We start from the raw sequence: 22241 nt of genomic DNA, 5'->3' as shown, positions 1-22241 counted from the left end.
ATGACATAAAGTGAACGGGATGATATTATACTACGGCAGACTGCGTGATGATAAAGACAGAAACTCTGAACACGTGTTACATTCACCAGTGCTATTGGGAAGCCTATTCCAGAGTGCGGAAGCATGCGCAAAAAATGAATTACAGTAGACATCCATACAACAGCGCATTTCAAGAACTTTCAGCTCATGATCACATCGTTTAGAGATGAAGTGGGGAGGGAAAATGCACAAGCTCCTATTTATTCCTGTGAGATCGCAGTAAATTTGGAATAAAAGTTCTAATTTTGCAGTTAATTGGTGGTGTGCTAGTGTGTTCCAACAAAGGTCCTCTTTAACTAATGTAATACTGCTACGGAAGTTATAGTTACCAGAAAGAAATCTTTCAGTGCGGTTTTGGATTCGTTGAAGCTTTTCTATAAGTTTAGAGCTTTGAGGGTCCAATACCTGGCAAGCGTATTCGAGTACTGGACAAAAATTTGTTATGTAAAGCAGTTCTTTTCTGGGGGGGGGGGCTTTATAAAAGTTGCGTCGAACAAGGCTTAGCATGCGAGATGATTTTAAGGTTAAGTATTCAGTATGCATGCCACTAAGTTAGTCCCACTAGTTAGTCCCATAGATGAGATGAATACATATATATATAGAAAATTATCAGTCATAGCTCTCGTAGTGTAGCCTTCTGGGCCGTTTCCTTTCTTTTTTTGTTCTTTCGAAAGTAGCCCTATTAGGGTTATTATAATTACACGAAGGTATTTCGCCCTCGTCAGCAGCAGTCCTTGAGATAGCTATTCTGGCGGCTAGCTCCCCACGCTATGCGTGCCGCCCTCGCACCTTTTTTAAGCTTTTCCTAGACGCTAGAGCTATACTATTGTACAAGTCCGCGCAACCTTGAGCGATCGGAAAGCGCGTTTCCCCCTCTTGGCCGGCGGAGAAGGGAGGCTTCGTTCCGGCCGCGAAGCCCCCCCCACATCTCAGTAAGGTGCCTGGTGGTGGTCTCGTGCTGACGATGCCTTCTCGGTGAGCGCATATTTCCCCCCTCATCTTTTAAGAGGTTCAATACTTACATGCATTTGTCTCGCAAACCATATTTATTTCAAGGGAATTTTCCATGTCTCAATAATTTCTCTCGTCGTATTCGAGTGCTGATTGCCGTGTTATAGTTTGTTACCGAAGCTTTCCCCTCAAGTCTAAATATTTTAAGGCAGTTTGTCGTGTGCCTATCATGGCCACGCACGCTTATATCGCCTTAAACTGGCTCTTTTAACTAGTACACGCAAAGACAAAGCAACAGCGCTCGAATTAGATCCCATAGATGAGATGAATATTTACAATTATTATTAGGGTTATAATTATATTCGAATGCTGATTGCTGTGCTATCGTTTGTTAACCTAGATTTCCCTCAAGTCTAACTATTTTGAGGCACTTTTTCGTGTGCGTATCATAGCCACGCACGCTTATATCGCCTTCCGTTTCTCTACCACGGGTGTGCTTTAAAACCACGGCGCTGCATTTTTGCTTTCCTTTCCTTCATTCTTGTCCGCCCTTAAACTAACTCTCTTCACTAATACACGCAGAGACAAAGCAACAACGCGCGCATGCGATCCCATAGATGAGATGAATACATATATATATATAGAAAATTATCAGTCATAGCTCTCGTAGTGTAGCCTTCTGGGCCGTTTCCTTTCTTTTTTTTGTTCTTTCGAAAGTAGCCCTATTAGGGTTATTATAATTACACGAAGGTATTTCGCCCTCGTCAGCAGCAGTCCTTGAGATAGCTATTCTGGCGGCTAGCTCCCCACGCTATGCGTGCCGCCCTCGCACCTTTTTTAAGCTTTTCCTAGACGCTAGAGCTATACTATTGTACAAGTCCGCGCAACCTTGAGCGATCGGAAAGCGCGTTTCCCCCTCTTGGCCGGCGGAGAAGGGAGGCTTCGTTCCGGCCGCGAAGCCCCCCCACATCTCAGTAAGGTGCCTGGTGGTGGTCTCGTGCTGACGATGCCCTCTCGGTGAGCGCATATTTCCCCCCTCATCTTTTAAGAGGTTCAATAATAACAAGCATTTGTTTCGCAAACCATATTTATTTCAAGGGAATTTTCCATGTCTCAATAATTTCTCTCGTGTTTGCCGTGCTATAGTTTGTTACCGAAGCTTTCCCCTGAAGTCTAAATATTTTAAGGCAGTTTGTCGTGTGCGTATCATGGCCTCGCACGCTTATATCGCCTTAAACTGGCTCTTTTAACTACTACTCGCAGAGACAAAGCAACAGCGCGCGCATTAGATCCCATAGATGAGATGAATATTTACAATTATTTTTAGGGGTATAATTATATTCGAATGCTGATTGCTGTGCTATCGTTTGTTAACGAAGATTTCCCTCAAGTCTAACTATTTTGATGCAGTTTTTCGTGTGCGTATCATAGCCACGCACGCTTATATCCCTTTCCCTTATATCCCTTTCCCTTTCCCACGCTTAGTCCCTTTCCACGTAAGTATGAGGATCGGAGCAGGAGCTATGGCGCTTGAAAGTGACCTGGGGCCTGACGAACCAACCGACTGAGCTATCTTTCCGGGCAACATCCAACGGTCATGAGTTCAAATCACCTGTCATGTTCCCTTTTTTCAATTTTTTTCTTTCTTTTTAATGTCTTTTCCTTTATTTTATGACTGTACGGGAACCCTCTTAAAAAATATACATCCTCAATTAGGTATGACGACACATGTGCAAGGCATAAATACCAGGTTCTCTAGTCGAGTGCCATCCGTGCGGTATAACCGATCTCAGATTGGTCAACCTTGACTGATCAAATAGGGCACTACTGTAGGTTAAATGAGGCGTACAACTCCTGCGGGACCCGCCGTGGTTGCTCAGCGGCTATGGTGTTAGACTGCTGAGCACGAGGGCGCGGGATCGGATCCCGGCCACGGCGGCCGCATTTCGATGGGGGCGAAATACGAAAACACCCGTGTACTTAGAATTAAGTGCACGTTAAAGAACCCCAGGTGGTCGAAATTTCCGGAGTCCCCCACTACGGCGTGCCGTATAATCAGAAAGTGGTTTTGTCACGTAAAACCCCATAATTTAATTTTTTAATTTAACTACTGCGGGGACGGTAGAGTATCTGTTTCCCGTGCAAGAGGACCGTGGTTCAAATCCCGGTGCCGCGCTATTCTCCACCGGAAAATACAAAAAAAACCGTGTGTTGAGAAAATTGCACAAACAGGCCTGGAGTGCGGCCTGATCCCGGCGACCAGAACCGGTAACGCACTCTCTCACCAGAGCAGGATTGGCGACCCTGGTGCAGTACTTGGCCACAACCTCCCATATGAATACAACAATCAAACCCCGGCCCTCAGTCCCCAGCAGCCGCGAAGCAGCTGACCACGGCGGCGGTCAGATCTGTGACGCTGCAGAGGGTGCTAAGAATACCTGGCTCCGGACAGGCCGCCATTGGAATCTGAACCTGGCAACGTTTAACGTTAGAACGTTATCTAGTGAGGCGAGTCTAGCAGTGTTATTGGAGGAATTAGAGGGTAGTAAATGGGATATAATAGGGCTCAGTGAGGTTAGGAGGACAAAAGAAGCATATACAGTGCTAAAAAGCGGGCACGTACTGTGCTACCGGGGCTTAGCTGAGAGACGAGAACTAGGAGTCGGATTCCTGATTAATAAGGAAATAGCTGGTAACATACAGGAATTCTATAGCATTAACGAGAGGGTGGCAGGTCCTGTTGTGAAACTTAATAAGAGGTACAAATTGAAGGTGGTACAAGTCTATGCCCCTACATGCAGTCATGATGACCAGGAAGTCGAAAGGTTTTATGAAGACGTGGAATTGGCGATGGGTAAAGTCAAAACAAAATACACTATCCTGATGGGCGACTTCAATGCCAGGGTAGGCAAGAAGCAGGCTGGAGACAAGTCAGTGGGGGAATATAGCATAGGCTCTAGGATAGCAGAGGAGAGTTATTAGTAGAGTTTGCAGAACAGAATAATATGCGGATAATGAATACCTTTTTCCGCAAGCGGGTTAGTCGAAAGTGGACGTGGAGGAGCCCGAATGGTGAGGCTAGAAATGAAATCGACTTCATACTCTGCGCGAACCCTGGCATCATACAAGATGTAGAAGTGCTCGGCAAGGTACGCTGCAGTGACCATAGGATGGTAAGAACTCGAATTAGCCTAGACTTGAGGAGGCAACGGAAGAAACTGGTACACAAGAAGCCAATCAATGAGTTAGCGGTAAGAGGGAAACTAGAGGAATTCCGCATCAAGCTACAGAACAGGTATTCGGCTTTACTTAGGAAGAGGACCTTAGTGTTGAAGCAATGAACGACAATCTCATGGGCATCATTAAGGAGTGCGCAATAGAAGTCGGTGGTAACGCCGTTAGACAGGAAACCAGTAAGCTATCGCAGGAGACAAACGATCTGATGAAGAAACGCCAATGTATGAAAGCCTCTAACCCTACAGCTAGAATAGAACTGGCAGAACTTTCTAAGTTAATCAACAAGCGTAAGACAGCGGACATCAGGAACTATAGTATGGATAGAATTACAGAGATTTATAGTACCAGTGGCACCCACGACGATCGTGGAAGAGAAAATAGCCTAGAGGAATTCGAAATCCCGCAGGTAACGCCAGAAGAAGTAAAGAAAGCCTTAGGAGCTATGCAAAGGGGGAAGGCAGCTGGGGAGGATCAGGTAACAGCAGATTTGTTGAAGGATGATGGTCAGATTGTTCTAGAGAAACTTTCCACTCTGTATACGCAATGACTGATAACCTCGAGCGTACCGGAATCTTGGAAGAACGCTAACATAATCCTAATCCAGAAGAAAGGGGACGCCAAAGACTTGAAAAATTATAGACCGATCAGCTTACTGTCCGTCGCCTACAAAGTATTTATTAAGGTAATCACAAATAGAATCAGGAACACCTTAGACTTCTGTCAACCAAAGGACCAGGCAGGATTCCATAAAGGCTACTCAACAATAGAACATATTCACACTATCAATCAGGTGATAGAAAAATGTGCAAAATATAACCAACCCTTATATATAGCTTTTATTGATTGCGAGAAAGCGTTTGATTCAGTCGAAACCTCAGCAGTCATGGAGGCATTACGGAATCAGGGTGTAGATGAGACATATGTAAAAATACTGGAAGATATCTGTAGCGGCTCCACAGCCACCGTTGTCCTCCACAAAGAAAGAAACACAATCCCAATAAAGAAAGGCGTCAGACAGGGAGATACGATCTCTCCAACGCTATTCACCGCATGTTTACAGGAGGTATTCAGAGACCTGGAGTGGAAAGAATGGGGGATAAAAGTTGATGGAGAATACCTTAGCAACTTGCGATTCGCTGATGATATTGCCTTGCTTAGTAACTCAGGAGATCAATTGCAATACATGCTCACTGACCTGGAAAGGCAAAGCAGAAGGGTGGGTCTGAAAATTAATCTGCAGAAAACTAAAGTAATGTTTAACAGTCTCGGAAGAGAACAGCAGTTTACGATAGGTAGCGAGGCACTGGAAGTGGTAAGGGAATACATCTACTTACACGGATACACGGATCCGGATCATGAGACTGAAATAACCAGAAGAATAAGAATGGGCTGGGGTGCGTTTGGCAGGCCTTCTCAAATCATGAACAGCAGGGTGCCACTATCCCTCAAAAGGAAAGTGTATAACAACTGTGTGTTTCCAGTACTCACATATGGGGCAGAAACCTGGAGGCTTACGAAAAGGGTTCTGCTGAAATTGAGGACGACGCAACGAGCTATGGAAAGAAGAATGATCGGTGTAACGTTAAGGGATAAGAAAAGAGCAGATTGGGTGAGGCAACAAACGCGGGTAAATGACATCTTAGTTGAAATAAAGAAAAAGAAATGGACATGGGCCGGACATGTAATGAGGAGGGGAGATAACCGATGGTCATTAAGGGTTACGGACTGGATTCCAAGGGGAGGGAAGCGTAGCAGGGGGCGGCAGAAAGTTAGGTGGGCGGATGACATTAAGACGTTTGCAGGGACAACATGGCCACAATTAGTACATGACCGGGGTAGTTGGAGAAGTATGGGAGAGGCCTTTGCCCTGCAGTGGGCGTAACTAGGCTGATGATGATGATGATGTATGTTCCATGTTAAATTTTCTGAAAAATGGACCCCGAGGTATTTGTAGTGTTGGACCTTTTCAAGATGTAGTCGGTCCAATTCATACACTGATCCCACAGGAAAGCGTTTACGGGTGAATGACACAAGCTGACATTTAGCACTGTTCAATGACATGCCCCACTTAATGCACGAAGCATGAATTTTGTTTCGATCATTCTGCAAACTACTAACATGACAATCATTTTCGACATTCCTGTATATGGCACAATCATCAGCGTATAACCTCACTTTGCTTTCTAGAATGTGGACAATGTCATTTACGAAGACTAAAAATAACAAAGGTCCCAAAACAGACCCTTGGGGCACGTCAGAGGTTACGGCGACAGGTATTGATTTAGTGCCCTTTATTAAACCACGCTGTGTTCGCCCTGACAGGTAATTTCTAATCCAACCTACTATTGCAGGGTGTATACCGAGACAAGATAATTTATGTAAAAGCGATGCACGAGAAACGTGGTAAAAACTTTCCGGAAATAAAAAAAAAAATATGCAGTCTACCTGAAACGCAAGGTCAAAAGAGTAAAAGAGATCATGGGAGAACTCTACCAGTTGAGTCGTACATGACAACCCAGGCCTGAATTCATGTTGAACATTCGAAATGAAATTATTGCTTTGAAGGTGTTTCATCACAGCACTGTATATAATGTGTTCTATTGTTTTGAAACATACACATGTTAGAGAAATGGGCCTGTAGTTTTCTAGTAGACTTTTGGAACCGTCTTTATGAATAGGAACGACGTGGGCTGCCTCCACTCTGCAGGTAATGAAATCGTATTTAATAATTTATTGAACAGAGCTACTAAAAATGCGCAATTTCTTCTGAGCAGGATTTTAATACCTGCGACGGAATGTCATCAGGATCGACAGCCGATTTGTTGTTCAGATCGGAAATAAGCTTGAGAACACTGGTATATGTGACAGTAACCATAGACATATTCTCGTAGAATATTTCTTGTATTTCAGGCAGTTCACCAGTGTACGTCTCAGAAAAAAAAACACTTTTAAAATAGGAATTCAGATAGCAAGCCTTCTCATAATCATCAAGCACTGTTTTCTCGCCATCTGATAAACTAGGGACAGTGGTGCCCACTGTACCATTTATTTTAACAAATTTCCAAAATTCTTTAGGATTATGCCTCAACTTTGCGTCAAGCGATGAAATCTAAGTTTCTTTATTTACCTTTAATTCTTGCTTAATTTTGTAGTTCACGTGACGCATTTCATGGAAAACAGACTGATTGCGAGTCTTTATATACGAAGCATACGGGCGGCGTTTTTTGTTAATTAGCGAGCGAATTTTTTTATTTATGCAAGGTTTATCTTTCCGGCTCCTAGTTGTCAAAAGTTTGGAAGGTATGTATTTTTCAATTAAAGCATTTGCATTATCTCTAAAAAGAATACAAGCTTCACCTATGTCCACTGACGGGCTGACCTCATAAATAGGGAAGAAATTTGAAAGCTCTCATGATAAAGGCATGTAATCCCCTCGGTCGTAGAAAAAAAACATTTCTAGGATATTGATGGGTTGGTCTAACTGAAGCGGCACTAGACGTGACAACAACGCAATCGTTATCACTGATACCAGGGATGACAGCTACATTTTTGGATAAATGACTCAGAGCTAGCAAAAACAAATCCAAAGTGCTGGCAGAAAAATGATCTCGTCGCGTGCATTCGGAGACGAATTGGGTTAGGTCATTAGTTATAATAAACTCTGAAAAAGCAAGAGATAGGGCAGTCGAGTCTTTGAACACAGGTTTGCCATTAACCCAGTCAACAGCAGGCATGTTAAAGTCACCCCCAAGTATATACTCAGTATTTACGGTAGTTAAAAAGCTTGACAGCTCGGTAAATGATTCCGGATTACAAGAACTAGGAGACCGGTAAAAAGACCCAACAGCGAGGTAATTGCCAATGCTCATTCTAACCCTGCACCATACGGATTCAGAATGATTTAAAGAAGCAGGGAGTTCAGTACTCTGAAGGCACTCATCAAGGAGAAGGAAAACGCCGCCACCATGTGTGTTTCTGTCACACCGGTAAACATCATAACTACACGGAAACACCTCGTTATTGGCGATGGATGCATGAAGCCAGGGTTCAGTTCCGATCACTATGTGCGGTTGGACAGCGGAAAGCAAAGCTGCAAACTCATCGACCTTATTTTTCAAACTTCGGCAGTTAACTAACAAAAAGATTAAGTGTAAGGTAAGAAGAAGTGTTATTTTTCGTGCCAGTACGCAAGGTTTTAGGTTCTGCACAATGCTTGACCTTTAGCTATTTTATTATTTCGGTTACCACTTTTTTTCGCTATGATAGCCAACGATTTTGTTGCCCATGTGCAGTTTATCGAAACATAGCTTAAATGAGAGGTTCGTGGCTAAAGCATATTCAGTCAGTTTTAATCATGTATATCTGTTAGCAGGACTGAAATCCTTTCGAATCGCGCATTCCTTATCTTTCAGCTTGTATTGACCTTACAAAACTTTTTCCTTAACTTTAAATCTACAGAAATTGACAATAATTGTCCAGTTCTTTCCCTCATGAAACGTTCCCAGCCTATGAGCACGTTCTGTATCTTCTGTTCTGATAGTCTGTTCGAGCTCAGTTTCAAAAAATGGGATGGCTTTTTTTCTCAGAGTCTCTCCAACTTTCGTTTTCGCAATCAGATAGGCCAAAAATTATCAAGTTATTTCTGTGCGACCTGTTGTTTGTATTCTCAAGAAACGTTTTAATTTCGACCATTTTTCGCAGGTTTTCTGAGGACTCCTTTTTGGCTTAAAGTAGGTCACATTGACGAACAGCGACTGTGTTCTGTAGTTCTTGTAGCGAAAGAGCGAGAGCAGGCTGTTCTCTCTTGACATCTTCAAGCTCGGACAAAAAAAATGAGTCTGCCCTTGCTCAAGCCATGGACAATAGCACAATTGCCTTCAATACTAGCACTTCCTTCAGTACCACCAGCTTCTGGATCAGGGCCAGGCTTTAGTTCGACATCCCCGGAGAGAAGTAAACGTAATCCAGAGAAATCACGGTAGGCAAAAGCACGTAAACTGATACATTTTCTCACGTACTCCGATAGACTGTCGGGGCACGACACCGCAATCACACATCGGTCAGAACAACGGTAAAAAGATGCAGGGGTTCCGTAACGAACCTGTGCAAAAAAGACAAGGTAAGCTCATGTCGACACCGATGTCGCGCCCCGGCAGCAGTCCGTCGAAGCACAGCTTAAGTACTGCCTCCACCCCCCTTGTATCAGTTGATACAGGCGTTTGCCAGGCCAGATGAATGAACGGATCCAAAGTGGGCGGCTGTTCGTTGATATCCGGCATAAGCAATGATTGTGCGGGGCAGCACGCGTCCCTTTGCCACGTAGAAACCGAAGGCGGTGGCAGGTCCCCAGCTACATAAAAAAAAAACGCCGCCGGGCCACGGAATCAGTAGGGCTCCGAAAAGCACCTCTTCTTTCTGCAGTTTCAATGCCTGAAACTGCAGAAAACGCAAAATTCCGCAATAAAGTCCCAAGAAAAACAGCAAGTTGAATTGTTAGTAGGGCATAAAAGGTAAATATAAATGCTGAGTTGTAGGCAAGAATTGGTGTATTGCCTTTTTAAGTTATTTTATATTCACTCTACAATACATGCTTTAAAAATATGAGGGAGTGGCAAGAGGAAGAAGAGGGGAGGGGCAGATTGAGGAGTCATTCTGGGTGCCGGGAAAGCAATTGACGGCACTGGGTGTGCATATGGTTATAATTCCTATGAAGAAACTCTGGTCAGAATTTGGCTTGCCGTAGAAAGAAGGCTATGTCCTAATACAGGTTGCATTCTGTGTTCCGATAGGCTAGGCAATTTTCATGTTTGTCAGTTTTCAACAGGCATTGTTTACGGCTGCGAATGTCTTGTGGACTTGTGTATGTTGAACAAATTGGTCATTATGTTAATGCACAGTTAAAGAAACACTTATCATCCTTGAATGCTTTTTGGGCAACTGCCGGCGCTTAAGAGGAAATGTGAATGCCATTTAAATAGAGAAATACTGCTTTTGTTTAGTCAGCACAACCAGAACACAATGGAAATACTAGGAGGCCTTATATTAAAACGGAAGAGGACAGCTACACTAGCGAGCCACCAGCTGCATTTAGTGGAAAAGAATCATGGTTTATACAAAAACACATTTTCTTTAGCTTAGATTGTACTAGTTTTTTGCTTTAGTTTTGTGACTCTTCACAAGGCACCTTCCACGCCAAAAAACATGGGCTATCTTGAAAAGCATGGTGGGCTCCACAAAACCCAAAATGGTAGTGAACACTACCCTCCGACAAATAAGCAATAAGTTAGAGGGAACAGATGCGGAACTCGTAGAACACCGCAAGAAGACTTACCTTGACACAGAATAGACGTCACATACGGATGCCGCCTCGCGGACGTACTGGCGCATCAAAAAATGACAAACTCTGTGGCCCCGTAACGGTGGCAGAGGTTTATGCAGCGGCAGTCATTCAAGAAGAACACCGCTTCAGGTTGCGATCAAATAACGAGCGCTATCATTTTTAGCGTAAAACACAACACATTAGCTGAACTAACAAATTTTTTAACGAAAACGTATGTAACCCTAGTACAGTGGCACGCGAATGGAAGGAAACTAGCATAATTTTCGTACCGAAACCGCAAAACCCAATAACATCTAAAATCCACGACTTATACCATTCACTTCATGCATAAAATCACTTTACGATAAGGTAGTCCAAACGCGCCTTAGCAGGAAAATAAAGATCGGGGAGTCTTTCCACACACCGTGTTCGGCTTTCGACCACACAGTTCAAAGCAAGACGTCTTCCTACTCTTAAAAGAGAAAGCACTCAACCCATCAAACGGAGGCGAGGATTGAATAATCCTAGCACTAGACATAAAAAAAGCTTTCGACAGCATCTCCCACCTAACTATTTTCGAGGAACTTGAGAAAAATGGATGTGGGGAACGAAGATACAATTACATAAGATCTTCCTTATCGAACAGAACAGCAACGATACATATAGGGTCAACGAGATCCACACACGTCCCACTAACTCACAAAGCAACTCCACGAGGCGCCATCCTATCCCCACTCCTCTTGAATATAGGAATGCAGAAATTGGCACTAGCTCTCGGGGAGGACCGAAATTTAGGGCCCGTCATATACGCAGACGACATCACGTAATGCACAACCAGAGGCTCGAACGGGGTAGAACAGGACACACTGCAGAAGGCGATTGAGCAAGTGGAACACTTCGTGAGAGGAGGGCATGAAATGGGCACCGGAAAAATGGTAATACATACCAGTGAAAGCCAAATACTCAAGGAGGACTCAGCACCCGGACACAAACTTGATAATGTATGGACAGACAATTGTAGAGGTACAAAAACTCCGAATACTAGGCATGTAGATAGAAGGCGACAAGGTATCACGCATGCTATAAACATTCAAACAAACTACTATGAATGTGGCGCCAATGATCCACAGGATCGCAAAACAACGAAGAATCTTTAAAGAAGCAGAGACGGTCAGACTCATGCAAGCATTCTTTATACGGAAGGTGACCTAGCGCCTCCCCTTTCAAAAACTAAATAATGCTGAAACGACCAAAGTGAACTCGATAATGAGGTCAGTGTATAAGGCTGCCGCGGGGCTACCGAAAAACACAAGCACTGAGAGGCTGGAGACTTCTTATTTACAACACATGAAGAACACGCCGCGGTGGTGGTTGTGGCACACAGAGAACGTCCGAATTCGACAGAACAAGGAAGGGCCCTGCTGCAAAAGTTGGAAGATCTCCTGAGAGCGCACTACGGCGGAGAACCAACAGTTATGCTACTCAGACAAACACGAGAGAAAATTCTAGCTCCACCAATCCCAAATAATATGAACACTGAACACCACCTAAGCAGAAAAAAAGTGTGGTTAAAGGCTTTACAAAACAAATATGGAAGCAATCCAGACATATAGTTCATTGACGCGCATATAGTGGCAACAGATAATTTCACAATTGCGGCCCTCAATCAGTCCACAGCAATACTGGCCTGCATTCGGACCCCTTTGACCTGCACCGCGGAGGCAGTAGCCATAGCACTGATCCTTCGAGATGCAAAGGTGATAGAACAATCTGCGTTGGTAATGACGGACTCCCAGGCAGCATGCCGTTTGTTCATGACGGGCATCAGCCCACACAAAATTCACAGAACTCTAGGCGCCACCCTAGAAATGTACCATGCGATGAGGTGGTGCCTGGTGCACTCTGGACTCGAGGGAAGTGAGAGGGTGGATCGAATTGCTTGAGGGATAAGCATTCAAGCACCAATCGGTCCTTTGGAGGAGCCCCCATCCACCCGCACAATATTCTCGAAAACCAAAGAGAGACAAAAGTACATCAGGCCATACCCCTACCCTACGGGAGAACAGGCCAGAGACTAGCGCCGTATACGGACTAACACATTTTCATACCTCAAAATACTCATATCAAAAGAAGCCAATAAACAAAGACACCAAGGACAACATAGGGGAAAACATGTACTTACTAAGTGAATTAAACAAATGATAAATTATTGGAAACAAAAGTCCGTGAAAGAACAAGCCGTAGGTGGGATCCGAACCCACATCTTCGCTAAGTGTGCGATGCTCTTACCCATTGAGCTACCACGGCGCCATTTTCTCATCTACATGGTAGGGTACTTATGTTTTACTATTAGAACTAACCCTTGGAGTGTTAGCCACCCACAAATCTTGGCGTCGGATGTGGGACATCGTTTCTGCGGCAGGCGTCGCAAGTATGTGATCTTTTGAGTGAAGGCAACTGGTCAGGCAACCCACAAATGCTGCCTGAAGGCATCAATGTTGCCAGATTCAGGACCGTCTTATTGTAACGAAAGAGAAAAAATTACCGACGATTACGTTACTTCCTAATGCGAAATTTGAGCGCAGCAAATAAGCTGTTTCACCTTTTCGATAGATTGAGGCAAAGAAATCGAGCAACACATGTATGCGCTATCACAGAATTTTTTTTTTATTTTTCACACGTATTCCTTTAACAAAGACTCCACTAACAGTTCTTGACAGTCATGAAGGAAGCTTTGTGGTCGGAGAAATAGACTGATATATGTTCGACTTGGTACACCAATGCTTGATTCTCAAAGCCGATATCTATACAAGTGCCTCGCGAGGTTGTCACAGCCGTGGGACGCGTTACGAGCGAGAGGAACGGGATGTTCTCCCGCATAAGTGTTAGGAAATTGCTGTTTGTCTTTATGTCAACATTAAAGTCCCCCACTACTAACATCGGTGTGGATCGATGGACGGTTAATGCGAGTTGCAGGAAGTGCACGACGTCTTTCGTGAGTGCGGTAGCGGACTCATGAAAGCGGTATCAGTCGGTCGCTGCTAGCGCTGGGGGGATGAAAGGGGGGCGGAGCTGGTTACGAGGCCGACGACAACGCCGACGCGAAACCCAGGAACGGACGCCAAAGAGCCATTTGTGTAGCCAGCCCTCCTCCACAGTCTCTCCTCCTCCCTTCCATCATCCTCCCTCGCCCGGAGAGCCGACAGCGCGCATGCGCGGCGGCGGAGCAGATTCGTCGGCGAGCTGATTACGAGGCCGACGACAACGCCGACGACAACGCCGACGCGAAACCCAGGAACGGACGCCAAAGAGCTGCGCTCTAAAAAAGTGAACCGAGGCGCCCGGTTCCCTCACTCCTCGTTCCAAATACTCAGTAAGATACACCCTCCACTCTGTGAAAATACGTGTTTTTGGTACAGGGAGTGGCCAACTCTTGCCCACGTAACGTGAACGTGCGAGCTACGGCCTCCAAATTTCAATTTGCCCCTTACGATGCAAGTGCCAAGTAACAGACAGTGGGAGGTTTGGCTTGCTAGCGAAGATCTAGAGAGCTCTTGTCAGCAAGCCCAGCGAACTGCAGAGACCAGTGGAGGCCAGGACTAAGGGACTCACAAACCACCCAAAACTACCCGAAAAAATAAAGTTTATACTCCTAATAGTTTTTGACACCATGTGTATGCTTTCTACTTTCGAAGTGGCAAGGTATTGTCTCTCTTCTTTGATGTACGTGGAAGTGGCCTTCACGTGGGTACCATATTTATTATCACCAGTTCTGTTTTTCAATTTGTTCTGTTTATATACTTGTTCTTTCACTAATAAACTAGTACTTATTAGTCAGTGCTTGCATCTATACCTTACTAAAACCTTCTTATGATATTACTAAATCCTGTCTCACTTAGTGTGGCTTTGTCTGCAATGAAATCACCAAGTAGCTCAATTTACCTTGTTGAAGCATTGTCTCGTTATGTCAAAAGCTGTTTTGCCAGTTGAAGTGAAAACAACCGTGCCACATGTCCAGCTGTAAAAGGATTGTGCGGACATTGTTTGGCTGATCTTTCAACAGGCTTGAGCCAGCTACTTTGAATAAAACAGCACAAATGAAAGGAAGGGGAAAGACAAGGTGAAGACCTGGCTTCAAACTATTTGCTGTTGCCAACGGGTACTTATTTCTCATGCCTGCATTACTTTTTTACATACCAGCCAATCACAGTCAGTCTTCTTTCTCCCAGAGCATGCACACTTTCTCTTGCAACTGCACCACCTCTGCAGCCTCATTAGTTTTGACAGCAAAGCTGTTAAGGGGGACTCACAGTGGTGAAGGCCGACAAAGTGTGGCTGCGTGCCCGGTAATGAATGTAAATTAAAGAACCAGCATTGTAGCTTGCATCAGAATCCCTGAATTTGCTTTGAAATGTAATTATGAAGAGTTATAGAATGAAAGTTACCTTGCATATGCCTCAGTGAAACATGCTATCTGAGCGTTTATCTTGGCTCGTTTCTGACGTCGTATTTAACCAGCTCCGGTGGGCCGAAATCGACAAACATATCGCATATAGGTCTTCTGGCTAAAATTGCACAACTAGCTTCCATGTACAGCTAGTGTCTCGTCAGCGTTGGCTTCAGTGTCCATGGGATGGAGGGGATCTCTCTTACTGGTAATCTAGAGGGTCTCAGCCCCTCATTGCGAGCCCTTCGAATGGTCCTGCGAGAATGGCGTCGAAACCTATGCTGCTGTTGCCCCCTAAGACGCACCACTTTACCTCAGGGTTCAATTTCCCAGAAGGCACGACATCTCTTAATGAAATCATAGATACCATTGAAGAAATTATTGGTAAGGAAAGAGTAAAGTTTCGTTCGTTCTCCGTCCTCGCTTCACCGTTGGAACTTGAAGCTTCTCGGACGATGATCGGCAGTGGTTGATCAAACGCAGGCAGGAAACGATGAGGTCAGATGTACAAGAAATATTTATACGAGAACTTTTCTATATACATGGCAGGTAAAACAAATACATTACAAACTTGAACAATTGAGAAACAAAGTCTCACTCTTCTACTGTCTCAATGACTGTTAGAGCCCAGACTCGTTTTAACGTACATAGTACGGAGGCTCACTGATCTATCAGCAATCCTGATTTCAGCCAAGTCTCAGGGACAGCATGTCGTCCCGATTTTTATAGCCCAAATATACAAAGAAAAAAGGCGGTAGGGCCGTTGGCCCGTCCCACAGGTTCAGTTGCCAATCAGAGTCAACCGTTTGTTAAGCCACAACCTACAGGGATGGGCTTACTCTTAAAAATAAACATATTGGAAAACAAAGCTCTTTTCCTTCTTCGCCAAAACTCCGTTGCCCTCTCATTTCTCCGTAGTGAGTGACCGGCTCAGCAAAACACGCCAGGCCCGAACAAGTTATCGCCAGACCGTTTCAAATGCCAACGGCGTCTAGGCTGCAAATGTCTCGGAAGCAGGGGCACCGGCACCACGAAGTGCCGCTGTACTCAAAGTTTAGCCGTCTGGGAGACGGATGACCCTCCTTGTCCTTCAAATTTATTGTCTACAAGACAAAGTTCTTTGAGTGCGTGTTTCCAAGACGCCGTCGTGCGAATGCACTCTTTACATGTGCACCGCATTCCTACAGCGTGCACGGTAAGCTGGTCTTAGACACCACGCAGGCAGTCGCACCCAACAACAAGGCTGGCGATTACGTTCCGGAGGCGTAGAGGATTAGGTCCATGCTCACTGCATGCGGCACGGAGTCAGAGTTGCTAAGCCCTTCTTAACCTCGGCGGCGCCTCCAATTAGTCAGGGACTCGGGCGCCAGACCCACAATACCTTTTGTACAGCGGTTCGTTTCAAGGCTGGTCTGTGTGACCCGTCGGCGGACTGCCAACATCGTGCGCACAATACTGACTCCCAGGAATCGGCACACGCCCGCCTGGCACCTGCCGCGACGCGTCACCCAACCCCGCGCGTTGCCTGTGACCCCGCATAACACAGCAACTGTCGCCCGGCTGACATGGGGGGAAGTGAACCCCCTCTCTATACACAAAGCACGAGGCCGATTCGTGAGACTTAAGAACCCGAACAATCAGAGCGACCTTACAGAAAGGGCTCAGGTTTCTATGATTTTAAAGGCAAAATACTGGTATCTGTTCAAAGCTACAATATACTGAAGCATATAAAAAGGATCAGGTAATGCGAAGGAATCGCATTAGATATAGCGAAGCGTTTGCAAAGTCTTGGGTATATTTCAAACAGTTGCAAGCGCAGATCCATAGGGCGAAAGAGGGTGAGCACTTTTTTATAAATTTCAATTTACTTGATGTACAAGCTGCTGAGATTGGCATACATCTGCGATTCTCTTTTCATTTGTGCAAGGGTTCTGAAGCCTTGATGTATGGATGTGTTCATTGTGCACCTTGAATTTATTTAGGCATGTACGTTTATTTAGCCAGGTCAATGCTAAGATATCTCATCTTTCCAACGGCGCATTCAGGCTTGGTTAATGTCGCGGACTACACTAACCCTTGCAACAGTTTTTCGAGCTGTGTGCATTACAGGCATGGTGGCGTCTACTCGCCAACATAGCCCCCATCCCGCTGCCTCTTGTTTATTTAAGCAGAGAGGGATAGACATGAGCTTTGAGGAAGGAGCATGTGCTGGATTCTTAACCATTATCACCTACTAATTTTATTGCGAGAAGGGCACGCTGATAAAATATTATCTCCTTTGTTGATTAATTCAGTTCTGTGCATCCACACTTGCTTGTATGTGCCATCCCCACAGAATTAAAGGGATGCTGAAACAATTTTGAAGGTTGTGTACAAGTGCATCGAGTTGGTAGGGTAGGTCCTTCTGATCATCGAGAGAGATTTAAGTTCTCTGCGTAAAGTGGATAATTTATTATTGCGTTTTCAACATCTATATTGTCAAGGGATCACAGCGTCAGCACTTCCTGTGTTTTTAGCTGACTTTGCTCATTGTAGGCAGAACGGGCGAGTGATGTAACTCAAGGCAACAATCAGACGGCCTCCCCACGCAGCATCTTCAGGAATGCATTAAACAAGCAGCCCCATTAAACTTATATTTAATAGCCTACTCACACATACAAATTTGCTCACTTGTAGAAATAAATACAGAAATAAATATAGTAAAAATAAATAAGTCAGAAATGTAGATGTTTCTTGAAACCAATGACACACTTCCGCCTGAGAATGCAAATCATCTGCTAAAGCTGTTGTCTGTACATGTACATCTGCGCATGAATGGGAGGAAAGGAAGGGAATAACGAATTTCTTTAAAAGGTTGGCTCTGGTAAGAAGTGTGAAGCAGCAGGTGAGGGGGGCAAGGAATACGACAAAGGTTAACAATGTTATAGTGGTGATAGCAGCTTATGGGATGTGCAGGCGTTCTCACATTAAAAATAAGTGCAGTATACATATCTTTTCTGGTAGCAGAAGCGTTAATAGTTCTAGCACTATGCTGTGCTCATCTTCTTGCATTACAGACACGTGCAGGGAGTAAGCTGCAGCGACTGCACGCTGTGGAAAATGTGAGTGCATCCATGTAAACTCTTTGAGACTGCCATCATGACAGTAGGGAGATGAAATGTCTAAGAGAGAGATGTGGTGACACAAAGTTCACATCAACCGCATGATGCGTGTCTAAGGAGGCAGGACAAGACCATGGCCTCAAGGTACAAAACTGGGAGGGGAATTCCATGGCTTGATACTAGGGAAAATTTTTTTTGTAGCTGCTTCAGCGCACAATACTCCAGCTCTGCTTTTTATCCCTTTCATTTCACCCTTGAACTCGTCGAGGAGGTTCACTGTTCTTCTTCTTGGTCAATCACAGCTGTTGAACCATTTGTAACAGCCCGCTCATGACATCGGACTATTAACCCCGCCTTTAACATTGTGAGATCGCCCCGTCATATGAGGCAGCCACGTGGAAATTTAGGAACCTCAAGTCTATGCAGTTGCGACAGAAGTCCTCGACACTGTTCCCTTTCATCAACTAAGGGCTTTCCATGACGGCCAGCTTCTCAGCTCTGGGTGGTGAACAGCCGAAGGTACAAACATAGTTGGCTCACCATTAATCTCGAGTGACGCTGATTTAGTTGTTAGCGTCCTGGCCTTGAGAAAACGACGAAGTGGGAATAGCGCTCCACAGTTGCACGTCTGCCGGTGAAGCATCCTTTGTCTCGAGGGACCACCAGGAAAGGCAGAGGGACCACCACAAAGGCAGAGGTCTTGTGTGTTAAATCAACATAATTCAATCTATTGCATGTGTTCATTTGGCCATGTTCGTCACATTTGAAGCAGGCCATATACCCATACGTTTTCCAGGAGACAGACATTTAAAGACTTTTTTTTACAGATAATCTGGAAGGGTGTGCATATGTGTATGAACTTGTACTCACAAGTAATTACTGAGAATGTTCTTGCTATTGCAAAATCAGCCAATAACTGTTGTGGATGCAGTTACTTGCGATGACAATGCATGACGACATTGCGAAATCAGAGCAAGCGATTTTTAATTATTTTTCAACACGAGATTGTAACTTCTCTTCTGCATGCAGTGCAATAATATTTAGCGCACATGTATTCAGGAGCCCCATTACCAGCAGGACAATCTTTTCTTATTATCTTCAAAAAGCGTTTCAGCACCCTTTTAAGCCACAGGCTTATAGGCAGGCTTCTACATGTTACAGAAAAAAACGTAACCAATTACAAATAATTGAATTCTGGGGTTTCACGTGCCGAAACCATGATCTGATTATGAGGCACGCCGTAGTGGGAGACTCCGGATTAACATTGACCTCCTGGGGATCTTTAACATGCCACCAATGCACGAGACATGGGCATTTTCGCATTTCGCCCCCATAAAAATGTGGCCGCGGCCGGGATTTGATCCCGCGACCTCGTGTTTAGCAGCGCAACAGCATAGCCGCTAAGCCACCATGGCGGGTACCAATTACAATAACCTCACAAAACAATCCAGGGAAAGGAGGTGGAAGTCGGTAGATGGAAATTGAAGACGATGAGCAAAGCGAGAACAAGGCGAAAGCAACTTGAGAACAAGCTTTCCCCTTGTTCTCGTTTTGCTCATCGCCTCACACAACAATATAATTGATTACAGCTACCAATTACTGCCCTATGAAAGTAATTGCTGAATTACTCAATATTAACCAACTATTTGGAGGCTGCTATCCTGAACTGTGATAACATTGCACAGATACCGTATTCAGAACAAGCTGACCTGACGCATTTATTGTGTCCTCTCCAGCCCTTTACAGATTGCTTATCTTTACTAACAATCATTTTTTTAAAAATTCGCCAGTCACATTCCCTAGTTTTTATTATTAGGACATCAGCAGTGATGCTGAAAACTTGCTCTAAGTGTGCTCTGGAAAATGAGGCGGCGTAGTAACATACGGACATACGGACATCTAGCACACAAGAGTGTCATTGCTCGGTGTCAGGGTCCTTTGTGAAGCATAGTGTTTACTGTTGCTAGGTCTTGAAGACATTCCGTGTTGGGCTAATGAAAACCAGTGAAAATCGTCCATAGCTCATAAAGCAGGTAAAGGTGAAAAGAAAAGAAATGTGGAGTTTAGTTTTCTAGCATTGAAAGAGTGCTTTTCGGTGTTTAGGTCTGAAGAGCCAAAAAATGCTCTCACCTAATAGGTTGATTGGTCTTGCCTGTGGCTTTTTTTCTTCTTATGTGACGTCAACAATGATAGCACAACATACGTGACAGCCCACAGACACTAGCGATTGAGTGATGGTTTGTGACCATGAATAGTGCTCACACATGCACACCATTCCAGAAATTCTAGGAAATATGGAAGTTGTGGTTGTTAAACAGTCTTTGCGCTTAAAGCTAGAACATCAAGTCTGAGTACTGCTACCGATATACATCCATTTTGTCCACATATACTATCACTGCACAAGTACTGGTCGAGAGCATCACTACATACATTTTTCTAACACCATCTTGAAGCCGATAGGCTGTTCTAGACACTAGCGTATCAACAAAGAAACAACCTTTAGCACCAACTGTGGCACTTTAGGCATTGATTACCTTACACCAACCTGCTGTCATCTAATTTGTCAGCACCAGCTCTCTGTAGCTGTGCTACCACTAATTTTACAGGAGGTGAGTATCCGCAAATATTATTTCAGCCTGAGAACAACTCAACAATACCTGCTGTGTGACTGTGAAATAGAATAACTGGGCACCTTACTGTACTTTGCATCAAGCTTGTACAGTAAAAGCTCGTTAATTCGAACCGCAAGGGGAAGTCGCTTCAGTTCGAATTAACGAAAGTTCGAACTAACGAAAGTGAAGGAGAGCAACAGCACACTGCGATTTGGAAGCAGTAGGGCATGTCAGAAATTTGGCGAGTCAGAAAGTGATGGCGTGTGCCGCGGGCACACGCCATCTTCGAGTCGAAGCTCTTGGTCCGACTGTGCCACACCACCGATGTCCAATGAAACGAACGTTAGCCGAGGCTTAACACCATCACAATGAATCGCGACGGCCGATGCCTCCTAAGCTGAAAACAGAGGTGCACAACCGATGAAGACTGCCGAGACAATGATGCTGAACATGTGAAGGTGGCGAAGGCCCTGATTCGTGGGTTCTTGATTGCAAGCGCAGCTGCGACGTACTTCATTCGCTGTGTTTTGGCGCTTGCCGTAGCATCTCCGCACAGCATTAGCAGCTGTACAAGATTTTCGAAGCCTCCGAGATTGGCAGCGGGCAAGAAGTCTCGGAGGTTACGTAGAACGGAGAAGCGGCAGCCGCCGCTGCCTTCTGGCTGACCCCGCGTCGGTTAGATTTTTTTCCGATTTTGCCTTCTCTCGCCGTTCTCTCCGTTTCGGAGGCAATACAGCCTTGTGTGTAGGCTGTAGGCGCGTTTCTGTGGCCGTGTGCCAGACGAGCGTAGTTCGAATTATCCGTGAGGGAACCTTCTCGTGTTCGAATTAACGGACTTCTTTATACATAGACTTCTGTAAAGCTTGGCCGGACCAAATCGTACAGTTCGAATTATCCATAAATTCGAATTATTGAAGTTCGAATTAACTAGCTTTCACTGTATATCATACTGACCGCAAATAAGACGGGAACAGAGGGAGAAAACCCATAAACAGCACGGGCCGTACCGCCCGTGCTGTTTATGTGTTTTCTCCCTCTGTCGCCATCTTATTTGCGGTCAATATGATACGCAGCAAATACCAACTAGGCCAATGTTAAGTTCTTATCAAGCTTGTGTTGACCAGCGAAACCACATCGGCATTACCAAGCAGCTACATCGATACTACAAGAAACTGCATCGACACTACCAAGTCCACACACATGTGCACGAATACCCTGATGAACATGTTGTGCGCACCTCATGCGGACTTTCAACAGGCAGCGAAAACAGCACACGCACCTTCAAACTTGTCCGATGGCGAGGTGCGCGTGAGATGGCGACAATTTTCTCAGACAATCAAATGAAGCCAATATGCTAAGCAAATAATGGACGATGCGAACTGAAATCAAACGAGAACTGAAGCAATAACTCTGGTTTGAATTTCATTTTTCATCATTCCCTGAAGGAAGGACAATTTTGGTCATATGGAGCCGTATGCCGATAAATCATGTCGTCAGTTAAGATTAACGTAGATACTGGCTTTGCCACGGAGGTC

General features: G+C 44.8%; 1 protein-coding gene across 2 annotated transcripts in view; it reads left to right on the top strand.

The window, feature by feature from the left end:
- The window catches only part of LOC135900994 (meso-2,3-butanediol dehydrogenase-like), a 387488-nt gene that overhangs the window by 152145 nt on the left and 213102 nt on the right, over window positions 1-22241 (top strand). The window contains exon 2 of one of the 2 annotated variants that reach the window (XM_070533722.1): window positions 18050-18094. The exons of the other annotated variant lie outside the window; for it this stretch is intronic. The gene's annotated coding sequence lies outside the window, so the exon portion shown is untranslated. The remainder of the gene's footprint in view (window positions 1-18049; window positions 18095-22241) is intronic. 2 annotated transcript variants of the gene reach the window in all.

This window comes from Dermacentor albipictus, chromosome 2 (genome assembly GCF_038994185.2).
Source record: "Dermacentor albipictus isolate Rhodes 1998 colony chromosome 2, USDA_Dalb.pri_finalv2, whole genome shotgun sequence".
NCBI lineage: Eukaryota > Metazoa > Arthropoda > Arachnida > Ixodida > Ixodidae > Dermacentor > Dermacentor albipictus.
The sequence above is the reverse complement of the archived record's forward strand: the minus strand, read 5'-3'. Positions and strand labels throughout refer to the sequence as shown.